Below are 24,634 nucleotides of genomic sequence, written 5' to 3'. Positions count from 1 at the left end.
TTTTAAATAGACTCTTGATATGCGTTATTGGGGTTTTGTTTATTGTGTGTAGGGATTGAGATTGGGCAGGGCCAGCTTGGCTGGTGGAGGTTTGGGTGTTTTGTTAGATGCAGTTTTTAATTTTTGAATATTTTTTCTGTTTAGTGGTTTTAAGGTGGTTTTTAATAACTTACTTTGTAGTTTTATTTTGTTTGTAGATGGTGTATGATAAGGAATATGGTCTACTTATTTACTGTAATATTTCTTACTTCAAGTGTTGACCAGGTTGTTTTTGAACCTAAAAAAAAAAAGTTTTGCATTTTTTTTGTTTTTTTGGTAGGGTATTTTATTTTTAAAGACTATGTTTTCTGAAGTTTACTACGGTGTAATGGATTCTAATGTGAGGTATAGGGCAGGCTTTAAATTATTTAATGGTAGTTTTTATTAAGGTGAGTATGTAGTGTTTATTTTGGTGGGTTTGAGGTAGTGTGATGTAGTTAATTTGTTAGGATTTTTTAATAATTAAAATTGGTTATTGTATTATAGGGGTTTATTTATTTGGCTTGTTTGATTGCAGTATATGTTTCATAGTTATGGATAATTTGGGAGCTATTGTTTATGGTTAAATTGATTCTTTGGTTTTGTGTGTATATCTGGTATTTTTGTATTGATGGGTTGAGGCATTATAGGTTTATTGAATTAGGAATAATTTTTTGGTGCTGTTAATTCAAGTTTATTTGTGACTTTTTTTGCAGTTTGATTTGTTTGTTCTGGTGTTTTGGGAGAGTGGGTATTGATATGGGGGATTATTTTGGTAGTTATTTGGAGTAGTGATGTTCTTTATCTTTAAGTAATTTAGATTTTTTCATGTTAGGCTGGTTTTTTAGTTAAATTTATAGAGTGTTGGCTATTACTTATGAGTTAGTGTAGGTTATTTCTTTTAGTCATGTTTAGGGTCAGTTATACACTTTTGAGTTTAGTGAGTTGGTTTAATTTGTATTTTTTACTAGTTTTTGTGTGGGATTTTATATGTTTGGTTTTTGTTTTTGATCCACTTTCATGATGTGGTAAGAACTGTTAGTGAAAAGAGTGTAGTGTGGCTTGTTTGCTGGTGGATTGCTGGATGGTGGAGTTGTTTAGCCTGTTCTTGTGGTGGCAGTGTTCCATCTCTGTTCTTAGTCTTTATTTTCAGGACATAAAGCTGGGTATCAGCAGTGGAGGTGAAGGGGCAAGGGGAGCAGTGATGGGGGACAAAGCAGCTGGGACTGCTCAAGTCTCACTTGCTGGTGCAACACTGAGCATCCCTTATGGTGTGTTTTAGGGGTCAACTCACATCACACTGAGCTCCCCTCACCAAACTGGGGACAGACTTGGTTTGGCTCTCCTGTGAGCCCTCCAGGAGCATTACAGGACCCTGTGATGAAACCTCCATCTTCTCCACCTGAAGGAATAATCCAGGTAGGCTTGGGTGACAGCTGAGAGATGGGGTGAGTCAGGGAGGAGAAGTGAGTGTCCACACAAGTGCGGCCATGCAAGAACAGCCAGAATTCCAAGTTGTGGCAGGCTGCATTTGGGAGAAATCCGGATCCCTTCAGAATTCTAGCTGGCAGAAGCCCAGTGCCAGGCACAGGAACCTGAGCAAAAATGCTGGCCCTTTACAATGGAAAACTAAGCTCAACCCTCCAGGTTCCTGATGCCAGTTTGTAAGAGGCATTTGGCACTCCAAGGGCAGCCAGGCTTCCAAGTTGTGGCAGCTTGCATCTGGGAGAAATCCTTATCCATTCTGAATTCTACCTGGCGGAAGTGCCATGCTCTTTTGCATGGGAAACAAAACTCTCCCTCCCAGGTTCCTGCTGTCATTTTGCAGCAGGAATTTGGCACTCCGTGTCCAGCCAGGGTTTTTGGTTTTTACAGTTTTTGTCTGGGAAAAATCTAGCAGTGTTTGTAATTTTAGGAAGCAGAAACCTGCTCCTTGCCAGACGCCCCTGGACACAAATATTTTCCCTTTTCATTTCATTTTTATTCCCATTTTATTCACTTTTCCATTTTAATTTTTGGTCCCATAGCTCCACTTGTTGTCTCAAGCATTGTGTGCTTTGTTTTGTGGTCTTCCACAGATTTTGCTGTACTTTCTTCCTTCCTTTGCAAGCTGACGGTGCTATCATGTGCTTTTTTTCATGAGCACTCACAGTGCCCAGGATAAAGGCAAGGGCTTTGCTGGCCTGGCCCCATTCGTGCAGGGATAGAGTGGGAAAGAGTTCTTTTGTGCATCCTGGATCATTGAAACTGACAGCATGTGCTCCTTCGTGTAGCAGGGAAAGAAGAGGAATCGTTTCATTGTTTGCTTAGCAGTTTGTAAGCTGCAAAAGTAAGGGAATTGCAGCAAGGCCTCTTCCCTTAAGAATGTTTTCAGTGTGATCAGCTGCTCAAGATGTAGCTCACACACAATGAACTGCATCCACCTCCCTGGAGATAGGCACTTTTTCTCAAACTTCATGTATCATCCTACCCTCTCAGTCTGGCAGATCTCAAACCCCTTTGAAAGGTCCAGCAGCTGCTCACAGAGAGAAAGTTGTACAACACAAAGCCAAGGCTGGCTTTCACAGTCCCTTTGCAGTCTTAAGCTAGACAATACACTCTAGTGATTTGCACTTTCCTTCATAAAATATATGTATAGCATCAGCACATTTTCTCAAAGTGGCAAAGTCCATTGTTGTTGCGAAGTGTTTCCAACTGCAGTTCAGGCAGAGATGTGTCATGACAGAAGGCATTTGCTGCCCTACACTCTTCCTTCTGAAACCAAATACCTGCAGCTCATTTTCGCACACTTTCTGCATTGCTGAGTCTGGGCAGCTAGAGATCACACAGATGGAAGTGCCAGGACAGATGTTCTTCATGTACCTCCTTCTCTTAGCAGCATTTAAGTGGTGCACTGTGTCTCTGTATCTTATTTTCTAGATAGACCTGCTGTCAGTTTTTGCACTGTCACATCCTTGTAGCAAACATCCAGAAGCTGCGCTTATAGATAAAGTCTATAGAAGTAAAAGCCAGTGCAGAGCTTACATGGGCCTTGCCTCACATTAGCCACATTGAGCTCACTTGTGCACTTTGAATTATTTCCACTGCATCTATTAGATGTTGTTGTTTAGATCTTGGAGCCCATAATGTCAGCACAGTTGTTTCCACAGAGGAAAGGAAGAGGAAATGGTAGCAGCACAAGTAACTCTCACTGAACTTCTTCCTTATGACTGTCACCTGAATTCGGCTGGCAGGCCAATGGTAGTCAAGCATGCCTTGCACCCAGTAGGCTGTGCACACCAGCCCTTTACTCTGCAACTTCTCTCTTTGCCTCTTGTATCCTGTTGCACTTTCATTCTCCTGGAAGTAAACCGTTGTCTACTTCTCGCACAAAACACTGTGATGGCAGCAAAGAGCTCGTGCAGCTCTGAGTCGTGCATTTTTCCACTAGGAGCAAAGGAGGCCCGTATTCTGCCTGTCTTCTGCTCTGAATCTAAATGGAAAGCTTCTCGGCTACATCTCGCTCAGAGAACTGTGACAGGATAGCTGCACACACAAGCGCTGCTGCTTCTTTCTTCGCCTTATGCAATTCAGACAGAACTGAATCCCAGCAATGGTACTCAGCTTTGCCTCTTTAAAGCACGTATACTATACAGAACTACTGTGTTTTATGCACAGTTTTTTATCAGCATTAGGTACATTCAAATCCTTTCTGTTTTGCAGAGTCTGAACTGTCCGTGTAGCTCTCACTCAACTAAATGTGGCAGAGGGAAACACTTGCTGGATTAATCATTCAATGTCCAAGATGTCCAACACAGCACCAAAATCTGGGTGATGAGAAGGAGACATGAAGGACATGTTTGTGTCCTGGCATATCTTTCTGTGTGAGACATCTCTCGGGATCTTTAGTCCCTGTGAGGCTGTAATGTGTGCAATGGTACTTCAAGCTGAGAAGACCTGTGCAGAGAGAGCAGACATCTGGAGGCACTTTGCAGGTTGAACAAGAAAGAAGACTGCCCTGTAAGTGTGATTCAACTACAAATTTCAACAGCTTTTTAGGGGTGAGCTTCAGGCAACCTTGTTGTCCTGGCGCACTTCTCTGTTTGAGATACCACTGAAAAGCTTTGCATTTAGATTCAGATGGTAAGAGACACAGAATAGGGGTACAGGCATTTCTAACTTTGAACGCATGGCCCAAGTGACTTTTGGGAAAAGCAGTTTGCTTGAGCTCCTCGCTGGCAGCACAGTGTTCTGTGTGTGAAGTAGAGGATGATTCACTTCCGTGAGAATGTAACCACCACAGGTTCCAAAAGGCAAAGAACAAAGTCGCAGAGTGCAAAAGTTCAGCAACAACTCGTTCACGATTGGAGTCAGCTGAGAAATGCTCTTGCTGCTTGAAAAAGTAGAGCACAGTTATTGTTTTCATTACAAAACGGGAACTCATCCAGGATATTTTCACCATGCAGCGATCAGAGTGGAAGGTGTCCCTTACCCAGTTTTGGTTATCAGTTCCTTTCAGTGGAGGCTGGCACTGGGAGACTGATTGGGCACCTGATACAGTCCATTCAAAACCGATGAATGGTGGACCAGGTGGTCAATGAGGAGTTTACAGGGAAGGACAATTGAAAGTCTCACCAATCAATGGGATTTTCAGGGAGTAAACTTGAGAGGACACGCATGGAGGGTAGCACAGGTAAAGTCAGATCCTGGCAAGAAGGATGACTTTTCCGAAATATCTCTAAAAAATCCCTCATAAGAATGTTGAGGTAGTTTGCATGTTCTCCCAGAGGTATTTAAAGACAATCCATTCCAGGGGAGGCAATAAAGGGAGTCAAGAAGGGGTCTCAGCAATAGATGATGCTGGTTTGTTGAGAAAGGATTGGTTGAAGTAGAATATGGAGCAATATGGTTAAGGCAAGTAGCAGCAGATGGCATTTATCCTCAAAATTTGCCAGCTGATCCAGGGCAAGCTGCAGGGGGCTGCATTTAGACACTGCAGCAGGACGGGGACTGGCTCTAGTATAACTGTATGGTGAAAAGGGTGAGCACAAAGAGGAGGAGCAAGGAATATCTGGGAAATCAGGATTATACATGGAAGGACTAGGATTTTCTTTTAAGGATTTTGTTTGTGTCACTGGAGATAGAAATTATTTTTAGCTGTGCAAGAATGAGCACCAACAGTAGTGAGGGTGGGGGCTAGAGAAAGGGCAGAATAAGCCCCTGGATGAACTAATTAGAAAGATACAGCAAGTGTATGTAAGAAGGGATGAGGAAAAAGTGAAGACAAAGGTGATGGCAGAGTTCTTACTGCCATGGAGGTATAAACCATGGACAGAACCCCAGGACAGAACGGACAGGCTTGGCCACAAGGATGTAGCATAGTCATTTCCTCCTCAGCGGGGGAGAACTGACCCAACAGTTTCTTTGGAAGGAGTCTGTCTGCAGGAATCTATCTGCAGGGGACACTGAAAGTGATATCATCTGCAGAAACCACTGCATCTTCAGGAGGAGGGAGTACAGTGATTAATGGAGATGGATTGTTAGGGGTGTCAGGGCTTCCCATTATACCAGACACCCATCACACTGGAGCCCTTGATAACATTTTGGGTGGGTCTGGACTGGGAGGAGGTGTTTCCTGATAGAAACAGAGGCCTTTCGATCCACTTTGAATTTTATCCCTAAAAGGAAAAATTTCATCCAGGAGGGATGATTTGAGATGATTGACCTTAAAGGCATCAACAGCATTGTGTGGTAAAAGCTGGTTCACCAAGAAAGTCTTATAATGTATTGTAATTAGGAAATAGTTGGCTTCTGATTGTGATGGCGTAAATTGTAACATCTGTATTGTCTCACCCTTCACATGAGACTGAAAACGGAAGAAATAAAATTTAAAACACCTCTCAGTTGCCCCTCTCTAGTCAGAAAAGGGTATAATCCAACACTTCAACATTTACCTACAGTGGACATCATATAAAATGGACCTAAATCACTGAGGCAGCATGCTTTTTTTCCCCCTGGAAAATCACTTTTTTACACTCTCAACAGGCCAGCACCAAAATGAGGATACTGCCCCCAATAATCTTTGAATATGTTCAAAGATTGTTCTCACACGAAAGGGGGCAGAACAGAAGTGACTTGCTAGCATTTACTGCCTGATGGAAGGTTACAACCTACATGTGAAACACTGGGGCCATATGCTTTTTTTCCCATTGAAGCCAGGCACCAACATTTAGATACTGCTACCAAGAATGAGTGTGTCTGAGCACACAAAAGTGGTAGGACAAAAATGTCTTGCTGATCTTTACTTCCCAGGGCAGGTAAAGATGTAAACTTTGCGATCTCTACCTGAACCACTGAGGCTACAGGCTTTCATTCTAGTGGAAAAACATTTGTGCTGAATATAGCTGAGAAGGAAATTGCACACCACCATAAGGTGGGTGCAGTTTACATGTTGCAAGGGAAAGGTGTGTGCCACTTCATGTTTGAATACATGTTTTAAAATAAAATAGTAACGTCAGTGAAATCTTTCTGTCCTGGAGCATTTTGTTTGAGAGTAGTGACAAGACTTTTTCCACATTGGGCCTGCACATTTTGTGGTTTAGAAATAACCGTGATACTTTTACTTCTTTTGCAAGTGCACATTGCCATCTAGCGGAGCTATTGAAAGGCGGCGTTGGAAAGGTAAAAGCCAACAATCCAACTCCTGGCACCTTCAGTGTGAGATCAGTAAACTGCTGGAGCAGTTGCTTTTTGGATCCTCCATAAGTGAGAGTGAAAAAAAGTGAAGCTATATAAACCTGAGAAAAATGTGAATAACACTATGTTATGTGAGCACTTTAGAGACTGGGAAGGGAAGGTGATGCCTACAAATGTAATTTTGTTCCAGGATCTTATTTTTTGGGAGCACTTGCTGGATGGTTTAAATTTTAAATATCATTTCTTCAAGACAGAAAGAATGTGCTGCTAAGAAGAAAAGCACATAACATCAATGTGTGTGGTGCAGTTCAAGGGGAGTGAGGGGAAGGTGAAGCCAGCAGCAGCTTTCTCCTCTTGCCCATTTTGTGTACAAGGTTTTTATGTGATATTTTCGATTTTGTCCCTAGTGTCTTCAAATGTGAAATAAGTTTATATTACATATGACTGGAGAGGAATTCATGTTGCCCCTTGATTGTTGTGCAAATTAAGTCTTTCAAATGGGCAGTGAAGAGCTTATACAAATTCCTTCTCAGTTCAATAACCGCTGCTGCCATTAAAAAAGTCCTAGAAAAAAAAAAGGCTGTGCTGGGCATCTCTTTTCCCCTACAGTCTTAAACTGCACAGCACACATTGTTGCTCTGCTTTTTACTTTCAGCTGTACGTACCCTTATATTTTTTCCCTCTCACTGAGCCCAGCTCTATAATTTTAATATGGCCACAAAAAGTGACAGGGACAAAACAGTTTTTGGGTTTTACATACACATCAAAGAGTATCAACACTAGCACCACCACCAGGGGTTTGAGTTTTCCTATCCTACCATTTGTACTACCACATTCTTTCTAACACACAGGTTTTAGAACAAACAGCTCTGGCAGCTTTCTTGCAAACTGCACTACACACATACTGGTGCTGTGTTTTTTGTTCCCAGCTCTATATACCTTTACATTTTTTCCCTTTTACAGAGTCCAGCTACAAAATTGGAAACATCTGGCAAAGATCTTGGTCACAAAAAGAGACCAGAAAAATTTTGCCGGCTCCTCTTTTAATTTGCATTCTCTGAATTGTAAGACTCATTATGGAGCTATGCAGTTTCCTACTGGACTGCATGTACTATTGTAGAGCTCGACTTTAGAACTTAACAGATTTAGTAAATTGTTATCATACTAAATGCCTTAGAACAAAAAGCCAGAGTTTTTCACTTTCTTCTTACAGCTTATAAACTGCCCCCCACACAGTTCTATGTGTTTTCTTTCTCAGTCCTAAATACGAATGTGTATTTTCAGTCTTGCAGAGACTAGTTACAAAATTAAAAACAAAAACATCCAGCAGCTAGTCCCACAGAAAAAGGTCCAAAAGAAAGAGTGCTGGATTTAAACTTTTTTTTCCACCTATAAACTGCACTGCCAACAATAAGACTATTCTCTTTTCTTCCCAGATACATTCAGGATCTTGTTCTTTCAGTCTTGCAGAGCCAGCATCCAAAAACACATACCTCCACTTACTGCTCCCAAACAAAGGTGCTAGGAGAAAAAATTTTTGGTTTTCACCCTGCCTCTCTCACTGTTCAGAAGTTCCACTAGATGGTAGCGTTTATTTGCCAGAAAGTAACTGGACAATGGCTAACTAAGCAACTCGTAGTGCAGATCCAAAGCTGAAAAGACCATTCATTACTCAAACGCAGTATGTCAGGACAGAAAGATGCTTGGTTTCAATTTCTGGATTCAACAAACAAAATTTATAGCTGAGTTCACCTACTGAATACAATCCAGGGCTTGCATCTGCAAAAAAGGCACCAGGTTAGAAAGCTGTAGCAGGCCCTCACCCATCACTGACAGTCACAAGAGAGCCAGAAACACTAGGGTTGGATACCTTCCTTCCTATGGAAAAGCACTTTCAAACACTTTCAAGAGCACACCATCAAAATTTGAATAATGTATCTAATAATGAATATGTCCAAGGATTGCTCCAGCACAACATTTTCAGGACAGAAAGATCTTGATGGCCTTAACCTCTGATGGGCAGCTGCAGTAGACTAGTTGTTTCCCTTCCTAAGGAAAGGGACACCCAGTTTTGATATTTGGTGTACAGCTAACATTGAATATTTCCACTGAGTTGCTCCAACATAAAAAGTCCCTGGACATAAATGGTCTTGCTGGCCTTTACTTCCAATGAGAGTCTTTTATCATCTACACCTGTGTTGAGGAATACGTGGAGAGACAAAACAGGAGCTGTGTACACCCTTTTGATAGCAAAGGGCATGAAGATCAGTGGTGCCATCTAGATGGATGGACACTGGAGGTCTCAGGGGAAAGAGTTGAATTCGTCCACAGGTGGATTGCAAAAGCTTAAAAGTCAAGGGGTTCCTCTGCTTGGGATCCCTCATCAGAGGCACCCAGCTCGAGCTGGTCCTGTGTTTCTCAGGCATGACTAAGTTTCTTAATGGGCCAGTTTGATACTATACAATACTATGGTAAATCTAGAGTTAAACAGGTGAGGAGACCTGGTGTGTCTGTGTGAGAGTGGAGGGCATGTAGGAAGTCAACCAAGGTACCTACAAGGCTCACTGGCATTGCCCACTACAAAGAGGCTCTTCTTCATTTCCACCAGTTAAAGTATCTGGTAGTGGGTGTGTGACTGCAGGAGTACTTCCTGAATAGCCTGAAAGAGAAGCTCCCTAACACAGAAATGCAGAAAATATAAGAAAACACTGAAATTCTTGAGATACTAGCCCACATGTGCTCTTTTAAAAGTATTTCTAGCGTAGCTAGATTTGATAGCTCTTATAGGAATCTAAATTCACAGGTTTGTATTTGTAAGAGACCAGAGGAAAGGCTGAGCGGCTCAAAACAACAAGGTGGGAAAGCAGTGGGGAAAAAAGGGTGAGCTCTGCAAAGGTGGGATAATTTGCTGGCCTCTTTTTCCCATACCTGTCCTGGATCTTTCAGCTTTCTTGCACTTGGCTGCATAGAGTTTGTTCATTTCAGAATCCACCAGCAGGTGAGCACTGCAATGGGTGTAGCCAAATATATGAGACCTTTGTAAGCCCCAAAATGTTGCCAGAAATTTTGGCACTGTGTAGTGCCAGAGGTGGAAGATTTTGGAGCTGAAGTTAACGTTGACCTGCCTGGGAGAGGGCCCTAGGGGTCTGAAACAGGTAAAGGGCAGCAAGGTGTGTGTCCTGTAGCTCACTCTCTAGCCTTGGATTTAAAGCTGTTGACAGAACACTGGATCTCTCTCCTCTCCCCCTCACCCTTACATTCTTCTTCTTCTCAAAATGTATTTTAAGCCTGACAAGAAAAAGAAAAATTCAAAACATCAAAGATTCAAAACCTTGCCAAGTGTCTGATTCTATCTGGATATTCAATGTTGCCAAGTGCCTTATTCTGTCTGGATGTTCAGAAGTCTGCAAGCAAAAGTTCTTTATATTGAAAACTCTGAGAACTTTTATTTTTTTCTCCCTCACACCACCTACAGTATATCCAATTACCTTCTCCTAAATCCTCTGAAGAAGACCAAATATTTCCCTTACTAGAAGTCTTTCCTGAGGGAATTTCAGCAAGATTAAGATTTTGTCAAAATTAAGTCAGGATTTAAAATACTGAAACCATTAAAGATTACCTTGAACTCCTTTTTACCCATGCTGGAGCTTCCTAGATTTAACCCACACCTGTGAAAGAAAAATAACACTTACCATGTACTATACAGAATAGATTTCTTTTAATGTGAGAGAAAAAACATGAATATAAGTACATATAGAATTAAGTTGTCTATAATTACAACTTAATCGCCATTGTTATTGTTTGAAATTAGAAAATTCTGCCTAAAAGTTTGCTTAGAATCATAACTTTTCTTTGGATATCAACAAGCTAATATTGTTGGAGAAATGAAAGTAGATGTTTGCCCTTTATTTTAGTCAAGCAATGGTAATTTATTGAATTATTGCATGGAATATTTGTAAAATAATTACTGGAGGTATTGAATAATACACATTTGATTAACTAACCGGTCATTCAGTCCTTTTTCTTGAATGAGCTCCTGTTGTTGGGGATACTGTTTGTGCCATTTATTTGTACACATTCATTTACCAAAAGATATCACAGTGCAGACTGCAAGGAAAATGAAGTATGAAAGAAAGGGATAAAAAAAGGCAGAATTGTTTCCACTGCAATAGCTTTTCCAAGTTCAAGGGCTACAAGGAAAAAAGTATAAAAAAGGAAATTGTAGAATTGTTATTTTGTTACATTTTGAGGCTTGTGAAAATGGAGATTGTAAGAAAATCCTTGAAATTCCAGTCCTGATTCTGATACTTACTTTTGCATGGGGAGAGCATATTTCTTAGCCACATCAAGATTGTGTTGTATGTTAGTAACTGAAACTAGGCTTTATGCTTAACAGAAACACTTTCTAGTGCATTAAAAAAAAAAAAAAAGTTTCTTCTTTATGGGAGTATTTGATACCAGATCAGAACCACCTGTATGTACAGGGATGTCAAGTTTCTGGGCATCTTCATTGAAGACTGTGGTGATAGATAGTTATAAAAGGAAGTCTTTTATTGCATGACTAAATCAGTCCCATGAAGGCAAAGTATAAACAGTCAGTTCCCTTGTAATAAGTGAGCAAGCCCCACAAAAGCACCCCCACAAAAAAAACCCTAAAAACAAGATTCTACTTTTTCATGCAAGTTGTTTTTTTGGTTTTTTTTGTTTTTTCTTTTTAGGAAAAAGTCGTAGTTGCAATGATTGAACTCTACAAATTAAATTATAAATTAAATTAAATTAAGTAACTTGGTTTGGTATAATAAAAGTTGAATGGCTTAGAATATTTACAATTACTTATCTCTGAAAAACATTGCCAGTGGTAAATAAATGTTGAGTTACACTTCACCATGTGCAAATATGGAAATCTTGCAGGGACAGCCATATTATTTGAAAATGTGGCAGATATTTAGAAGCATGATACAACTGAAGAATAAGAAAACAATGTACATAAGTGTCTAATGACCAGATTTATTAAATACAGTTATTGTTTATAGAGCAGCCTTATAAAAGTAAAGTAGTTTAGATAGAATTTGGACGAATAGCATGTTCTGGTGCTTTTGGTTTAGTGAAGTATGTGTGTGTGTGCCGGTAAGTATGAAAAAAAAGTTCTGAAAATGGTTTCTTCTTCCATGATACTTACAATATTTTATATTCTATTTATATGAGGTATATTGATATCTATATTTGTAAAACTAATTTTTATTTTATTGCCTAAAGTGACGAGCCTTGGACAATGCAGGGAGGAAGAAACAGAACAACTGAAAATTACTCGACAAATAGAAAAAGAATTTAAACCAAATAAGTTTTTGACATCAATTTGAGGAGAACAAAGAGGGCATAGAAAGAAAAGCAAATATGCCAGAGGATATGGCACTTCAGCTGCTCCCAGGCTAGATTAGCTGTGCAAGATGAAAGTGGATTGAGTAGTGTTGGTTCCTGAACCTCTGGTTTGCTTTGGTGTGAGAGAAAGATCTACAGTCATGTGCTGCCTTTCAGGTCTTCTACTGATCACTAATAAAATGCAGTGTTTTTATATCACCACAGGAAATTGAGTTCCATAGACATTGAACTGAAAATAAATTTAAAATAATTGTTTTTGACAATACCTAATCATCTTCTCCATTTAAAGGATGGCTCTTCCCCTGCAGTAGAATTGCCTGATATTTCACAGGGTTTGCATATGCTGCATAATGTGTGTAGAGAATAGAACTCTTTGGGCACTATCTAGATTGCCAAAGGAACAGTACCCTCTCTATTGCTGTGTGCATAAATGTGTAGAATCAAAGAGAAAAAGCCCTATACAAATTAAGAGACAGTCTGCCAGAGACTCGAAGGAGTGATCTGTTTTAAAACATCCTGGGGTGAGTGAGGCCTTGCTCTGGTGAGTGTTCTGCCCCGTGCCCCCCAGGTCCCCAGTGTCACCTAACCCACTCCTGAGTGGCCAGGAGACCAGAAGTCCCACCTGGAAAGAAGGCCGAGGGTTTAAGAAGCCTAGCCACAAGGCAAACACATTGTCCTTTAACCCCACTTTTATCTTGGAGCCTTACACTGCTGAAACCCAAGATTTGGTATCTGTGTCTGTTTTTCTGTATCTTTTCCGCCTTTCTGTTTTTCTTTCTTTTTTTCTAACTCTCTTCTCACGGAATATAGCATCAAATGAGTTTAAAGGTTTTCTGTGCTCGATGGGCTGAAGTGTATGCTGTGGCTAGTGATGTTATATTGTATTTAGTCTTTTGACAGTGTTCCTTAATTTTTTATAGTCTACCAGTAAACCTTTGTGTAGTTTTTTACCTCTGGAGAATATCTGAGTGGAATTTTCTCCTTTGCACTTACCCAGAGCAAAGCAACCTTGGTTTAGCCTGAGGTTTGAGTTACTCGGGTGTAATACTGCCACAGACTGCTGAGATGTAACATGCTTTTAATTCATTAACATATTCAGAGTTACGTGGGAAACTTAACAGCAGCATAGTAATAAGAGAAAAAAAAAATCACATAGACATTAATGTTACTGGAGAAACATAAACCCTTCAGATAAAGGTTTGTACAGGAAGTAAAATTGCTTACATATCCAGGAAAAGTTATAAGAATCCAGCAAAAGCTAAGATAAAATTCTTGGGACACTGAATATTGAAGAAATGGTCCACTCTCTGGGCATTTGTGGTGTTCTGCCTTTAGATGATTAAGCTACTTCTTTTTTCACAAGTTACGCTACACTGGACTCATTTATGTAGCACCTCCATGTAAACTACACGTTTTAAATTTTCAGAAGCAGGGAAGTACAATTTAAGCTATGGATTTTTATTTCTTTTTTAATGTAAATTAATAGAGATCTTCTCTCCTGTAAAGTATCTGAAAAATTTAGCAGCCATCATCCTCATTTGGAGAAGTTTCTTTCAGAAGACAAAGTAAGATTACTTCAGCCAGCATAAATGACATAAGTAGACTTTCCATATTTAAGAGGAACTGGAATAGAGGGCTATTTAAAAAAAAAATAAAAAATGCATTTTTCTTGTCAGATATTTTTTGCTTTTCCCTTTCTTGGTGTAAGCCATGCTGGGTTTGCCTTCCAAAACCCACACTTTTTTGTTTTTCCTGTTATATAACCCTTTCTAAAGTTTTGTTTAGTGTTGTGACACTTGCCTGCCCCTGATGTGCATCAGTTGAAGCGAAATGAAAGCAGAACTGTCACATATTTCTGATCTCCTTGGAAAGCTTCCCCTCTGACGGATATTTACAGTCCCATTTCCCTGTTTCTCTACTTATTATTAGCCTTTTTTTAGTATTATTATACTATTTTTTTTAGTATTAGCCTTTTTTCCTCAGTTGGGTTCCTAGCTGCAATCATATCCTATCTAGATATTATCTCATAGAAATTCCCTTAGCCTAAATATTTAAGAAGTATCCTACTGGTAAATAGATCTATTTGTTTCTTTTTAAATATAACTGGGTCCTGTTTGAGGATATGTTTCCACTGCAAGCACATGGAACCTCCCCCAGCTCCCTGCCTGCATTGAGATTATTGAGGATACCACCATCAGCAGCTCAGTTTAAAATCTGACTTATGTTTAAACCTGATGTTTCAATGTTTTTTCTGGTTGAGTTTAGGATTTTGGATCTGTCCTGCTTTTGCAGGACAAGGAAATGTTTAGCAAAATCTGCATGGCTGCATAGATCTTTTGTTTTCATTTGAGTTATTTTCTTCCATTTCTCACTACACGAAGAGAAAATAAGAAAGGGATAGCAAACTTATAGCTGGCAAATTGTACATCACCTTTTCTTTAGCTCAGGTTTGGCAATTTTTCTCGTCTGGCCTGTCCTAATAACTAATTCATGCTTTATGTCCCCTGTTATTCTTCAGGGATTTACGAGTTGGCAGTGTGCCCTCCCCTGGAGCATCTCCTTGCCCCTGTCTGCCTTCTCTGCAAGCTTCCAAGCATCTCCAAGTGGGTGACTCCTTCAGCACTGTTTGGAGTGCTCAGAGGTCTGCTGGGACAGGTTAGAAAGAGATGGATCATTTTCATGTCTCGAGTTCTGTTGAGCTGCATTTAAGGAAGCAAAAATACTATTAAAAAAAGCTTGAAAGATTAAACCACTTTCCTTAATATTATTTTTACTTAATATTTTCTTAGAAAGACACATTTTAATACTCAAGGCTCTAAAATAATAAGCAGAGAAACTGTGAAGCATTTCTTACTCATTTTCAATGAACTACACAGCTTTGGTAATTTATTCTCCTACACCTATGCCATACAATGACTTGAGTGTTCACTAAGGAAACATAGCTATGGCACAAGTAATGAGGCACAGATGCCAGGATGGGTTGGGATGCACTCAGTCCCATTGGTCTTAGCCCCTCCCTGCTGGGGAACAAAATGTGAGTTAGACTCTTAAAGTTAGGAAGTCCACTACTTAGCAGGCATACAAATGTCTCTGCTTATCCTTGCTATTTTTCTGGCAGCTATTTAGAAATGTCATAATGTGGTTGTCACTGCAAGAACAGAAGAACTTTTTAAAGTAGTAGCTTTCTATTTTAGAGATGAGCTGCAATATTTGTCAGATGCTCCAGAGCTGGAAGAAAAGCTTCATGGAAACAATGTCTTTGTCACTGATTTAATGAAAAAAAAAAAAAACAAACAAAAAAAACCCCACCAAAAACAAGCAAACAACCTCCTGAATGTTCTGCACTGTTACAGTCTGGGGTTTTTTTGTTTTTTCTTTGTTTTTTCTTTGTGATAGGAAATTATTTTTGGACTGCAAGTTTGGGCAAGCTGAACTAAAACTTGCTTCTCCTTTTATTCAGTTTTTGTTTTTAATTTGATGTCTACTAAAACTATCAAAATGTCAGCTGCTATAATTGAACTGGATAAGATTTCGTCAGATGAAATTGAGAGCAAAAGGGATTCCAGGCCAGAATTTAAGCAAGGGGAATTCAGTCAATCATGTGCTGGTTATCATGGTTTTCAACTTCACTGCTCATGTTCTGCACCAGCTGGTAAGCATGCATTTATATAACTTATTTCCTCAAATCTGTGTCTACTTACTCGTGTAACATGTGGCAGTTAAACTCTTAAGACCCAACAAGGAGAAACAAAAGAATTGTTGCTATTATGCAAGCATTATAGAAATTCATTTTTAGTTCAGCTAAAGGGTAGAAACAAATGATTGTTTAAAAAGAATATTTGCCTCCTGAACCCTGTAGCACGTCGCAGGGGTAGTCCAGGAGCCTGTTACCTTGGTATTACAGGAAGATAGGAAATGATTTAGTTTTTGTATAAGTTAGAGCAGCCCGAGCTGCTGCTCTGATAGGAGACTTTGCAAAGTGTGTCTATAGGCTGTGCTCTCTAGTGCCTATCACTGTGACTCCTTGACTGTTTTTTTCTGGGGTTTTGTCATATATAAAGAGGGAAATGTATATTGCTTGTTTTTATGTTGGGCAGGTGTTATATATAGGTAGAATAGGTCCACAAAGATACAAATTTTTGTGAGCATCGTGAAACTTGAATTTTTCAAAAAAAATCATAGTCATGAAAAGTACAGACTGTAGCTGCCATGGATTGTCTAATATAACCAAGGGGACACATCTGAGGTTAATTAATGGAATCTCAGTTAATCCCTACAAGTCTTCTAAAGTATTGGATAGTTCTTCATCTAGGAAATACCTTCTGAGAGTGGCTACTCCTATATCTTTTGGACTACGTACATATTAAGACTTCCACAACACCCAAAGAATAATTTGATTTTCATCATGTTTTCACTTGCCCAGAACAAAACACAGACTTGGCAAGTGGAGAATATCTGAATGTAATTGACACTCTATATCCTGTGATAGGACAACTGAAGCGCAGTGATAGTCTGCATCTTTCAGATTGGCTGAAGTAGGTGAATATATGAATCAAATGGAAATATTTTTAACTTCTCAACAAATGTTTGGAACATTTTCTAGTTATAAATTCAGTTCTTACACTTTAAAATGGTCAAATTGTTGGCATCTTTCTTTTGCAAGAAAAGAAGATGGCTTGTGCTTTCCTTAATACAATTTTTCTAATTTCTCTTTCTCTAAAGCTTTCAGTAACATTTATAAAACTGAATTTTTGTAGTCAATGCATTTCTGAAATTTTCTCTTGTATGTCATCAGGATTTGTAAGGTCAGGAACTAGGTGTCTGTCCATTCTCCTGGGATCCTATTACATATTTTTTAAAATACCTCTCCTACCCCAAAGAAGTGTCACTAAAGAACTTGTGCATGTGCTAGGTGGTTTGCTGAGCTATTTTCCTTAAATGACAAACTAACCTTTCTAGCCTGTTTTGTTGGTGAAGAACTACATGAACTTCCAGCATAAGCAATATACTGTTGCTCAGAATTCTGCAGAAAGGAGGTAATAAAAGACACTTCCTTGTTTGATTCTTCTATTCAGAAAAAAAATAAAATTCTTTTTTAAAGGATTTTGTCTTGCAAGTATTAAATGCTATTTAATATTCCTGAAGCAGAAACAGTGCTAACAAATATCTCTGGCAAATGTTTTGTCAGAGTTTGGAGGTTTTCTTGGTTTATATTTTTCCATCATGAGCAGAATCAAATAAATGCTGATGCACTGTCTTAGTGCTTTTGGGTGTTATGAATGATCACTTAAAGGAAATGCCATCTAATTTTTTTGCCTTCTTAAATTTTCCTTCATATATTTATTTTATCAGTCTTTTGGCAAGCGCTTTGTCATTTCTAGTGTTGTGCTGTGTTGGTTGAAGTCTGAATGGAGAAGTGTAAACAAGTCCTATTTGGCTTCCACATGTCTTTTCCTAAAAGGAGCTTCTACTTGCTCAGCCATGGCTATTGATAAAAATAAACAGCTCTTGGTTATAATACAATGATGGGCCCTATTTCTTTGTGTAGACTATTAACCAAAAGTGCTGTTTGTCAGGCAGAAGAAAATGTCAAGCTATGTTAATCAACAGAAATTTTTCTCTTAGAATTTAGGTTTGGGTTGATTTGGTTTGTTTGCTTGGATTTTCTTCCAAAGCATCCAAGGAAATTACCATCCTACATCTGGCTGCTCTGAGGTTTGCTAATGTTGGCTTCTGTGCCCCAGGGGACTCCACTTCCACAGTTGCAGCCTTGGGAATCTTATATTTAGTGTCAATGAACTCAAGATTTTCAAGTGGGGTTTTTTTGAAAAGAATTTTTAAAGGACTCACATAAAATTGTTCGTATCATCAACAAATGGTTGGAAAAGATATGTAAGCTATGAAAACATTAGGTACTCAATGTGAACCTACAGAAAAGCAGTAACAAAGAACACTCCCTGTTCTTCTATTCACTTTGCTGTTCACAGTATTGTTTCTTTTGAGAGGCTTATTGTTTAGAATTTATTATGCAGTGCTTGTCATAAAATTCTTTTGGTATATAAAGCAGAGAATTCAATATGGAGAGATTTCACTTAAAAGCTTTCCACATAGTACTGATGTGTTGCTACTTTTAAACATGAGGCCTACAAAAATTGAGCACTGACAAAGTACGCTTGTATCCTGAAATATACTCTGATGTGCAAGAAATGTTGCTGGGACAGAAAAATATTAACCATATTTTTATTTTGTTTTATTTTCAATTCTGATGCAAGTACCAATCCTGTGGTCTATTTATTTTTGGGGATCTGCACATGCATCAAAATACATTGCACATACATCAAAAATATACAGCATATTAATAACACTAAAATAAGAACAAAAGTATTGATAAATTCTGAGTACAGGGTACAGATTTATTTTTTTTTCCATTTAGAGCCTTATTGAAAGCTTTAGGGGTTTATCACTTGCAGAAAAATAGTGGGACATTGGATAAGAAATAAAATGCATAACCAAGGTCAGCTGATGAGTGCCCCAGGAACAGATCAGAGATCATTGTTGGCTTCCAGGGTGCTTGGATTACCTGGACTCTAGGTGAAAACTTGAATGGAGCAGTGACACTTCAGACACAGCAGATAATGTGGGATTGGTAGGGACTGACATTTTAGAGATGTCAAGCAATCTTTAAACAATCAAGCTTTCCTTGATTTTCAAGATACTTTCTCTGCAAAGAATTTTTAATACAATATATAGCATGAATGCAAGTGTCACAGCCACAGCAGTTTTTCTTCACCAATGGAAAACAGGCTGTTCCTAATATAGAAATATAGAAAACCATTTATCTGTTGTACTGGTAAGAGTAGAATTTCCTCCAAGACCTGGTCTATTTGCTCTTCAGACTTCTCACAGCCAGCAAAGCTAATCTGAATATTGCAGATGTAAAAATTTGTGCAGATTTAAACCCTATTATCTGAGATTTGGGATAATTTGCTTTTCCACTTCATCTCCTGTTAGTCTGGAAGAAACTCAAAACATCTGACCTACAATCTTTATTGGCCAAGTCAGAGTACAGCATTCTAACTGTCCTGAAATTAGAAATGCATGAAATCACATGGGTTTGACTCTGTAACTTTTAGTAGAATGGTACCAGGCTAGAAAAACACCTACTTATTTTTACCTTTCATGTGGTTTGTTCACTTGATGAGTTTTTGGGGCACTTTCTATGGTGAATGCAAGTGAAGAGAAAGGGGGAAGAGAATATTAGGTCATACAGCAGTAGAGACTGAGGTATAAATTTATATAGTATGCTGTTGGTCTTCAGTGCTGGCAAGAGTCGATCTTTTTGCTACTGAGCCTAAAGATGTACCATGAGCTACAACTGGAAGTTCTATTGCTCTTTGGCACTATGCTCTGAACTGAAATTTCACTAATAATACACAATATGAGCCTATATCTAAAGAACAATTCAGAGTTAGCAGAGGCCTGACATACTCAGGCATTCAACTCTGCCTTGGGAGTCATGACTTCTATCCTTACATGGCTTGGATAAATGGAAACTAAACTGAATATAAAAATTTAGCTTTTCCCAGAGGCATGATTTCTCTTCTGTGTACTTCCTTCATTTAATGGCCTATTTACTTTCAGTGGAGAACAGGGTTGTTCAACAAACTCTGAGAAAAGATATTGGTGGTTTATAATGTATTTTATTTCCCAAACTATCTCAGTAGCAATAGAAGTATGTCTGAGTAAAGAATATGTTGACCTCACAGTCAAACTTTCCTTGTTTTGAAATGTGAAGTCAATACTTGCGAAACAGATGAGTGCAGACTTGGTAACAACAGTGAAAAACTAGAACCAAGAGTGAAGTCTGACCACTCTTCCTGTAGCACATTGTATCTTACACCTGCAAAGCCTGAATATAACCATGAAATTCTTGTATCTTATCTGTTAGAAGTGGGTCTGTATGCTTATTTTTACTTGAATAATGAGCATGAATTGATAAGCAGGTCTCCAGTATATTAGAAGATACAAAATGACTCAGTGTAGATGGGGAGGTCATAGAGGAATTTCACGTTTCTTAAAAGTTAAGTCTTTAGTTCTGTGTCTATATGCAATTGTAACAACATGTTTTAAAAAACCAAGTCTGAACCCTATGAGCATTATAAGTAGAATGGACTTGTGGCCATGAGTCAATAACTTTGGTAGGTAAAGGATTCTCCTCTGGTGATGCAGAATACAGTTGTATTTCATGTTTGAACACTGAATTAACTGTAAATTCTGATGGCTTTGTCTAGAAAATATGCAGTCAGGAAATAAATTATGTCATTTAGTACATTGTATATAAGTTACTGCTTGCAGTGTTAGAAACCCCAAATATGGGTTGATTCATTATTACACCACCAAAAATGTATATGAACTCTGGCAGACTATAAAGCCTTGTGATATTTCTATCAGCATTATAATATTACCTAAGTTAATCTGATTTTAAAAACCGAAACAATAAACAAAGAAAAAACTTCCTGAAAATGCAAGTTTGGTAAAATTTAGAAAGAACACCATGGGAGAGAGAGAATTATATGGAGTTATCTGTTCAGGCAGCTGAATATTACAAATAGAAAGTCATGAGTGGTTCTGGAAGACACAAGTCAAGTGTCTTTTTCCAAAAGTACATCATGAGAAAGGGTTTTGTCATAAATTTGGAATGATATCTTGAGGAATTATGTATCCATATATGCAAAAGTATTTGTAATCATTTAGATCTCTCTCATCTTTGTGCTCCTGCCATTGGAGGGGAAGTGTGGGGGGGCATGTTGAAGTCACTTAGATCCAACTGCATCAACTTCTTGTGGTATTACAATTACATCAAAACCTTCTGGCTGTATAGTTTTTGGAATCAAGTAGCCTCAGGTGTCTGTTTTGAAGATTTGACTATTTAGGATCATTATTTCTAAAATGCATATATATTGTTTTGTGTATGAAAATAAAATAAATAGCACTTCAAAATAGCACCCTAAATTACATTATGTATCATAAATCTTTTAAGTAAGCAATAGTTTTCCTTATTCTGGTGCTATACTTTTGTGTTGTAATGCAATGGGCTGTTTGTCAACTCAGATTGTAGTCAGATGCTAATATTAATTATTTGAGGGTGTTGTTAGCAAGAAAGGTAATAAATTGTTTAACAAATTTGATTCAAAGGCACATAATGATGTATGTTGAAGATGAACTGTTTCAGTCCTACCTGAGTACTGAAATGCATGCTAATTTCTACAGTGCCTTCTTGAATATCTTGAAATATTTTTTTTCTGATCCTTCCTTTTAGAAAATAAATTCTCTTGTTAGCAAAGTCTTCTTCTGGGAAGTACATTTTCTGTTCTTTTCCTTAATTTGTCTTCCTCCCATTCTTTTCCTGATCTAATAAGGAATAACAGGCCAGTCATATTGGGCATGGCACTGGAACTGTGAAAAGGAGGTCAAAACTGATTTTTGCTTTCCCTACCTAGGCATTGAGAAAGAACTAAATATCAGAAATTCATAAAATCATTAACTTGAGTCAGTCCACATTTAAGCTTTTTCTCATCTTATTTTAGTCCACCTTTGCCTTTTACATTCTAAAGGTTTTGATTCTGACACTCAAGAATATCCAAGGAAAACAGGCTTGAGATATTAGTTTACTCAATCTTTCTATCACCCAAAAACCATTGTGCTGAACCTGAAAAGGGGAACTAATGAATTACTTAAATGAACTACCATCAAAATCTCATGTTGCTACACTCTAGGTTCCCACTGTCTGATTCTCTTATGTCCAAGGATGAGACATACAAGGTCTACATGCTTTCTCTTCCAGGATTCTGATTAAGAAAAGCTCCATTAGTGTAGCTTTAAAGATAAAAAATACTAATGAATAGAGGTTCTTGCCCTGTCAGGCAAAATGCCTTTTCTTCTTTTTTTTTTTTTTTTTTTTTTTTTTTTTTTTTTTTTTTTTTTTTTTTTTTTTTTTTTTTTTTTTTTGTCTCAATGCCACTTAGACAGAATAAAGACTGGCTTTAATAAAGCCAGTCTTTGAGAAAGGCAGTTTCTGAAGTATATTAATCAATGACCTGTGTGTTTCTTAGAAATGTCTGTCTTGAAAAATCCATGAAGTCTGGAAGTTTTTCCTCATAAAATAAAAAAAAATGGAAGCAAAGGATATGAATTTGCTAGGATGGTTGGGTTTCCTGCTCTTTGAGACTCTACAGAACACCAAGTACGTGTTGCCGATTGTTGCTGCTCACTTCAATTGACTAAACTTTCTATCAAAACTAGACAGAAATTGGAGTAATTCAGGAATAAGGAGCTCTGTGTCTGTATGTTTATGCACCCTTTCTATTTTTCTTTATAAAAACCTAAGGAGAACATAAATCTTCTCAATTCCTAGGTAATCAAAAGAAGTTGAATAAGGTTTATTCCAAACGCTGGTATCTTATTCTTCTTGAGAGTGAATTTCCCTTGTCTTCTGACTAATTTAGCTAAATGATGTAACCAATGCTCAGGAGGTTTTATCTTTTTTGTTCGTTTCTAGAAGGACACAGTTTGTACATTGTTTTCACACAGGATATGACTGGCTTCTTCACTTACCTCAGGAAGGAAATAGTGAGGGCCATTCAAACAAGTACAAATAGTTTTTCTTAGTGTATTTATAGACATCTTGTCATCCTCAAAATTCACAGGGTTTAACACAACAGATTTCTGCATGTTCTCTTTCTGTTAGTAGTATTTGTTACAGTAGAATTAAGTGTGATGCCTAATGCCTAATACTTTTATTTTTATAAATTTTTCTTTCTTGCTGTTCTAATTTTGATTTCCATATGCTTTTCTTCTGAACTCCTTTGCTTTGCTGGGAAAAGCAAAGCACAGATAATGGGGAGCTCTGGGAGGGATTGTTATGTATTTTTGCCCTTCACAACCCAAAGGAATTCATATACAGACTCAGGTCAAAATCACTTGTTTGATATCCTGTTCTGGGAACGATCTGTATGCTCTGTTTCAGAGGAAAAGAAAACAATAAAGCATGTTGGTGAGGTTTCCAGGTTTCTATCTTCTACAATATCCTACCACTTGATCCAACTTAGTAGCACGAAAGTACTGCAAGAGTTACAGCACTTCTCTTGAGGAAAATCAGTCATACAAAATGCAATTTAGTCAGTTGAGGTAGATATTCCTATACCACGGCCTTCACCCAGTTCCAGCCTGGGATAAAGGCTGCAAAAGGAGTCTGGGGGGAAAAAAAGACTCTCCAGAACTGATCGTCTTATGATTATCCCTGAGAACCCTAATAACTAACACTCGGATTTTGACTCATAATCTTGTTTTCCCATTCTGTTGCCAATGTTGATTCCTTTCTTTCTGTATAGATCATACTTTTCAAAGTTTAACAAGGTCTGTTACTCTCGTTTTTCGTCTCAACAAGAAAATATTCTCCTCTTCCTTTTGTTTTACTCATTATAAAGCACTTGAAACAATCTTCCTCTCTGCTCAAATTCTTAACTTTTTTCCAGGCCTTTGCACAAAAGTAACTTTTCTCATCTGCCTCATCTGGCCATCAACATTTTTGGATTCATCTCATTTTTGATTCAACTCATTTGGACTTTTCACTTCACATTACTTTTTTTTAAAATCAGTTTTCTCATTCCTTTCCACTTTCAAAGTGATAATTATTTGTAAGTATAATATATTTTAAACATGCATCTTTAGTTTCTTTCTTAAAACCAGTTGTTTATCTTTCAGTTGCTTTCGGTATCTTTAACATTTATTATGCCACTTTTTTAATACTCTGACTTGTTTTTCATTTTGAGACTGCAGCTTTTTCTTGTGGTCCCACATGGATGAGTTTCCACAGAAACTATAAGGCTTTGTACTAACTTGGGCTAGGAAAAAATAACTGGACCCTAAGTTTTGACTTCCTTGTTTACTCTTCAGCCTTTCCCATTTGGCCCCTTTCATGCTCTTTCAGGGCTACCAATATGTTTGTTACTATTTTCACATTTAAAAGAGGAAGAACATAATTGGTCTGGCAGTGTAGTCAGTTTGCAATGCTCTGTCAACATTTGTAATTTTGCAATTCCTTTTGGATTATCTTGATATCTTAAAGGTTTAGTTCTTGTACTTGCAGTAGGTACTGATATGTTACAAGATGCCTTCTCACTGCATGTTCTTTGGCATGATTTTAGGCATGATCCAGAATCAAAGATGCGGAGTAATAGGAAGTGTTTGGCGTAGCATACAAACCTAGGATTGCTTGTAAAATTTTTACTAATCAAAAAATCAGACATTTTTACTCTTTTTACTAATCAAAAAAGCAAAATACTCCAGTATCGAGACTGGAGTTTCCAGCATTTTCGTAACATAGAAATTGTAGTCTGGCAGTTGCATTGCAGATGAAGTTATAGACGTGGTCTCTGTCTCCACTCTATTTAGAAATAAGACTTGGAGCAAAAACTAACTTTTTAATATTTTGATAGGAGAATACACAAGACAAAGAAATTAGCCATAAAGCTACTCCTTTAATAACCTTTCTGACTCCTTT

At 38.0% G+C, this 24,634-nt stretch overlaps 1 long non-coding RNA gene across 1 annotated transcript in view; it reads right to left on the bottom strand.

Annotated features, from left to right (window-relative positions):
• Positions 1 to 22,005: 22,005 nt before the first annotated feature.
• LOC136362165 (uncharacterized) overlaps positions 22,006 to 24,634 on the bottom strand; it is a 123,499-nt gene continuing 120,870 nt past the window's right edge. Inside the window, exon 2 of the long non-coding RNA XR_010743745.1 lies at positions 22,006 to 22,082. This is a non-coding gene — a long non-coding RNA (uncharacterized lncRNA). The remainder of the gene's footprint in view (positions 22,083 to 24,634) is intronic.

Source organism: Sylvia atricapilla, chromosome 6 (assembly GCF_009819655.1).
Source record: "Sylvia atricapilla isolate bSylAtr1 chromosome 6, bSylAtr1.pri, whole genome shotgun sequence".
In the NCBI taxonomy this organism is placed as follows: Eukaryota; Metazoa; Chordata; class Aves; order Passeriformes; family Sylviidae; genus Sylvia; species Sylvia atricapilla.
Note: the sequence above shows the minus strand (reverse complement) of the source record. Positions and strands in the feature narration are given on the sequence as shown.